The sequence below is a fragment of the Alligator mississippiensis genome, chromosome 15 (genome assembly GCF_030867095.1).
Source record: "Alligator mississippiensis isolate rAllMis1 chromosome 15, rAllMis1, whole genome shotgun sequence".
NCBI lineage: Eukaryota > Metazoa > Chordata > Crocodylia > Alligatoridae > Alligator > Alligator mississippiensis.
The window spans coordinates 13,463,860-13,469,645 of record NC_081838.1 but is presented as its reverse complement, the minus strand read 5'-3'; the positions used below and the strand labels follow the sequence as shown (position 1 = coordinate 13,469,645).

Genomic DNA, 5,786 nt, shown 5'->3' with positions numbered 1-5,786 from the left:
GGTAACCTTATAATTCGGTGTGTCATTAAGCTTTTCTCTGAACTGGGTGGCTGCAATCGCCCCCCCCTTTATGTCCAATTAACCTCTCTGCATCCTGAGCCCGGGCTAGGACTTCTCCCAGCACATATCTCCCGGTCTCTCGGAGCGGCCCCATCAGTCCAATTATGGGCTGATGCATGCCTTCCTGTACCTCCTTCCAAAACCCAGGAGGGTAATCTATACTTCTTATGTCCAATGTCCATTTGTTCTCCTTGTCTAGGGGCAGAACCGTCCCTGACAGCAATCCCAACATAACACACCGGATCACATAGTCCCTAACAGGTTCCCCAGGTATCGGTGGATAGCCCCAAACTGTCCCTTAAATGTCTTTCTTCCCAAACTGATCCCCAAATCCACTATGCTGCAGAGAATATTGTCTCCCCCAAAGCTGTCCTCCTGATCCAAAGCTACCTGAATCTCTGGGGTGGCGCAAGCCCTTAGTAGGCGGTGCCATTCCCGGGCACTCAGGGTTTCACACTCCACTACGTTGAGGGATTTCTGCAACCACTGTCCCAAATTCCTAATGTTAGCAGATCCCAGGGTCTTGCCCAGGGCTGCTAGATCAGCTCCGCCGAGGGGGGCCGTTACCTGTGTGGTTTCCGTGGGTTTTCCCTGACCATCCCGTTTGACTGAGGTCCGCGTGATTGCGCTCACCTCAGGCACCAGGGTCCTCTCCTGATCTGACTTAGGGTCTTCAGGAGAGGGATCCCCTGCATCCTCTGGATCCCCCCATATCTCCCCACCCCAAATCTCTCCCGGATTGAAGGGGATGTCTGGATCCCTGGCTTGGTCTCCCCGGATGACAGCTGCTACTTGCAGGCTGCGCTCCTGGAGTTCCTTTTTTAAACGGTTAATGGTATTTAGACAGGGGCCATGGCTGACCTTGGCTGCCTTCTCAGCTTGGTCTTTAGCCATTGTCTTTACCAATTTTTGCAAGGTTTCTCGGCTAGCCTTTTCTTGGTCCAATAATTCCAATTGTTGCCCATTGTCTTGATTTATTTTTCTCAATTGCTCATTTTCATTTTCCAAGTTCTGAGACAACCCCTTTAGAGTCTGATTACTGGTTTCCAATTGGACACATCTATCTTTTAGAATTTGGATTTGCTCCTCCTTTTCCTCAATTTCAGAGGCTCGCTGAGCTTTTTCCTCAACTGCTGTTTTTACAGCATGCCATAGTAGCCAGACCAAGGCACTGTGTTGCCTTTGATCCGAGGGTTTTTCACAAAGGCAAAATCTTTCAAATGGGGATTCAATGTCCCCTGTGGAAAAGCCTGGGGTGCACACATCCTCCCTCCATGGGCTGGGTCCACCCTTCAGAATCTCCCTATGGAGAGGGGAAATTTCCTCCCTCCGTACCCACTTATCTTCTTGGCCTCCTGCTCCAATCTTAGGGCTTTTTTTCCTAAACAAAGACATGTTCCTCAACATGCCTCTGCCTCTCAGTTTCCTTGAGCCCTCACACTGCCAACCAACTCTGCCCCTGCAGTTCTACAACCAAATCACTTCCTTGGGATATGCCCACCCCCTTAGGTGACAACTAAATCCAGACCCTCCTTGAGTCTGCCCACCCCCTTGGGTTAGTCTAAATCCTAGTCCACCCCCTTGGGTGACTTCTAAATCCAGACCCTCCTTGGGTCTGCCTACCCCCTTGGGCGAGTCCAAATCCTAGTCCACCCCCTTGAGTGACTATTGCCCACCCGCCTCCGTAGACATGGGTTCTATCTAGAGACACGGTCTCCCCAATTACCAACCTGCTAATAATCCTAGAATAATACCTGTGTTCTCCACCAAATAATGTTGGCTACAAATGTCCAACTCGGGATCCTTAAAATTCTGGTTTATTAGGCGGATGGAAACACTGTAATAAAGTTAAATCATAAACCTTGGGGATGGTCCCCACACAGACACACACACACACACACACACACACACATGCACACCCACACAGTAGTAAGCTACAAGAGTCAGATAATACCAATCCCACAGGCGCTGGAGTCTGCCATTGAGGCTTCTTTCAGCATGGAGTTATCTTCCAGAAGAGGGTCACTGGCTGGTCCTTCTGGCTCAACAGGTCTGGTGCTGGTCAAGTTGCAGATCAAGAGGGCGCCACTGAGAGTCACTTTTCACTGCTTTTTATCTGTCCTTGGCAAACTTTCGTGACTCCTCAGTTTTCAGGTTTGCTCAATCCAGGGGTTGTTGACCCTTGTGGGAATTCCCCCTTAGTGGCTACTGGATGGCATCTGTCAGCCCCACGGGTCGTCCGCATGTACATGAAGGTTTGGGAGTCCGTTGATGAATTTTGAATAGGGCTCTGGGAGCAGTTGATCTAAAGATATTCATCCCAAAAGTTGGCCCCCGGCATTGATTAACTCAGACCAGGGCTTCCAGCCCATGATAAGTGACATTTAGAGATGTCCCAGTTGCTACATTGACTTCTATTGATTTCTTCCGTTGGTTGATCTGCGGTTTCCCTAGGTGTTAATAGCTGTCTGCTACTGTGTTATGCATTCAATCACTGATTCACTCGCTCTTTCAAGGACCCGCCTGATACAGGGAAGCGGCAGTTTGACTCCTGCCCTTGTTAACATTGTTACTAAACACATTTACAGTTGAAAGTTGAAAGGTGAGTAGTATAAAATATAAGCTACAAATGTAATGCCATGGCACACAAATAGATAAAAATACCAAACTACAAGGGGAGATACAAAATCCACACATACAAGTTTTAAAACACAATTCCTTATCTTAAAGTGAAAGAAAGACTAAGGAAGAAAAGGTAGAAGAGGAAAAACATATTCAAAGAGCAGAGAGCAAATGCAGGCAAGAGGAAAAGGGGGCTTTCTGCTACACTCGCTCTGCCTCACAAGAGGGGTGGCAATGCCGTCATCTGCACAGAAGATGGGGATGCCTGTCAGGACCTCAGGTGTGGCTGCTCCAGAGACCAGGGTTTCTTCCCTTGTGCAGTCTTTCCTGGGTGCCTGCAACCATTCACACCATTCCCAGGACACATCCCAAGGCAGCTCCCCTGTGTTTGGCACCTGCAGCGCTCCTTCTCAGCTGTACTTTATTGAACTCTCCGCTGAGCTCCCCCACAGCCACGACTCCCTGATGCTTCCTCTAGCTCTCCCAGGCAACCTCCTCTGGCAATCCCTGGCCCGGATTCCCTCCAGTGACTCACCGCACCCTTGGTTCTGAAGCACCTGTCCTGGTAGCAGCCCTCCTCAGCACAGCTCCAGCTCCCCTCTCCCCAGCTAGTCTCCCCTGTCTTTTCTCAGCCCCCCCACCCTGGAGTTACACCTGTCCAATCTCGTGCAAGCATCCTGTGAGTACAGCCTGCTACAGACCCTTGTCCCAAGCGTGCAAACACCCTGATTAAGCTTGCAAGCCCTGAGGAAACCTTCAGCACCTTTCCACTTAAATCTCAGCTCTCTTATCTTATCAATTGGACTCATTAAATTCAAGCTAAAAACCTTTGAAAAGCCACTATAGACAATGCAAACAAAAATAAATCAGCAATAACCTCCAAGGCATGAGTACAACAAGTTATCCTGTCTGTGAAAATGTCTTGGTAGATGGAGAACAAGATTGACAGGCAGGTCCTCCTACTTCTCTGTCACACCTCCAACATTGTCTCGCTGGTGCCCCGCAGTCATGCACCCACGCGTTCCCATCACAACATAGCATGCCAGCAGGAGTTGGCATTTCCCATAGGAAAACACCCTTCCACTGACTCAGTAATACCATGTGTCCTTTGAGAAATCATTTTCTATTTCTGGTATTCACATTGCGACATGCCACTGAAGGTTCAGTGTCACAACAGACCTTTAACTGAATGCCTCACTCCCGGTCTGATGTATGGATTCATTTGCAGTGAGACAGGTGGGACAAGACAGGATTACAGTATAAAAATGCATCAAACACTAATTGCCACAAGACTGATGCAACAGATGCACAGGGATCTCGGCATGTCAGGAATGCAGTCCTCATTGCTGACGGGCATCTCACTTCCCGCAAAAATGGCTCCGCACCATATAAAAGCTCCCTAATCCTAGTCCTTCTCATTCAACTCATCATCTTTCTCCGCATTTCTCCTTCCTGCTCAACGTGGTAAGTCTGAGTAAACTCTTTCTCCTTAGGATTCAGAGAAACAGCTTTCTTAGAGTATCTTTTAGAGAACAGGGTATGAAAAATATCAGTGGGTGTTAAAGAGGGGATTTGCCTGAGCCCAAGTTGTGGCTGCCTGGCTGGTAATACCAAAGACCTACCCAGGATGCACTGACAATATCGGGAATATTCAACCAAAGGAACAAAGCTGAAGGGTGGTAAAAGAAGTCACTGGGGAAACGGGTAAAAAAGTACCAAAAGTCCTTCCTGGCGACATGCTGGGAGAAGATACAGTGTCTTCAGAGTATTTCTGACCTCTCTGAAACCAGGTGCATCCAGCTGGAAACAGCCATAATAGCTGAAAGGCCATAGTCTAAACCCAGAAACACTAGAAAGAGCAGACAGCAGCTCTGTGGGATCATGTCTAAACCAGCTTACAAGTTCAGAGGAAAGCAATGTCTGAAGGGCCCCTACAGAAACACAGGAAGCAAATGTGAGCATCGCCCTGCAGTCCCGCTCATCCACTCTCTCTTTCTTGCAGCTTTGCCTACACAACACAAAGATGTGCTCTCGCAGATCTTGCCATGACCACGGATCTTCATCCCACGGATGCCACGGTCATGAATCGTCCTGCCACGGCTCTAGCTCCTCCATTCCCTGCATCATCGAGAAACCTGTGCCCATCTGTCCCGTGCAGCCCTGCTGCCCCCCTGTGCAGCAATGCTGCCCACCCGTGCAAAAGTGCTGCCCCCCCGTGCAGCAATGCTGCCCACCCATGCAAAAGTGTTGCCCCCCTGTGCAGCAATGCTGCCCACCCATGCAAAAGTGCTGCCCACCTGTGAAGTGCTGTCAGCAGACCAAGCAGTGCTGCAAGTTCCCTCCACAGTGCCCCAAGTAAGAGCCGCAGCGACGAGGAGGATGCCAAGACCTGCCCACTCCATTCATCTCCTTGGGATGGTGGCATACCTGCCTAAAGCCTCTTCTGTCTGCATTCATCGTCTGTCATGTGTTTCCACTTCTCCCATTTACTTTCATTTCTAAATGCCTGGAGTATCCTTGGAGACATCTCTCCCTGAAAGGAGCAAAGTACTCTTATGAGGCACCATGTGTGGAGTGATTTTTGCCATGTATGTGTCAGAGTCCTTCTCCAACCTCATTCCTTTTCCAGCCTCGAAATCAACATGCAAATACAATAAAGCTCCTCTTTCCTGAAAGAGCACTCTCTGGGGGTTTATTTATTTTCACTCTGGTTGTTCCTGTCATCCTTCTCAGCCTGTGTGTCCACAGACTCTAATAATAATCAAGGAAAGGCTATCAGGGAATAATATAATTCAACTATAATCAGGAAAAACCTAAGCTTTGGGTGAGTGGCATCAACTCTCAATGTCACAAATCCTCCCTCTGCTTGTGCTAGTTGAGGAGGATCTTCATGCCTCGATATGTGCAGACAGGGGCCTGGAAAAAGATTGCCCCAAATGCCTTTTGCCTTTGGCTCTAATCCTTCTTTTTAACAGTGCTTGAACACCAACGTACTGCACAAAACCCCATCTCACTGCCTCTTCATCCACACCTACACACCTGCATCTCCCTGCACCTCACCAACCAGAGAAATAATCCCTCATAGCTCTCCCCGCCCCAGCTTC

General features: G+C 48.9%; 1 long non-coding RNA gene across 1 annotated transcript; it reads left to right on the top strand.

The window, feature by feature from the left end:
* Window positions 1-4,100: 4,100 nt before the first annotated feature.
* On the top strand, window positions 4,101-5,357 carry LOC132245812 (uncharacterized). Its single transcript, XR_009457557.1, has 2 exons — window positions 4,101-4,146; window positions 4,685-5,357. It is a non-coding gene; the product is annotated as an uncharacterized LOC132245812 (long non-coding RNA).
* The last annotated feature ends 429 nt before the right edge of the window (window positions 5,358-5,786 follow it).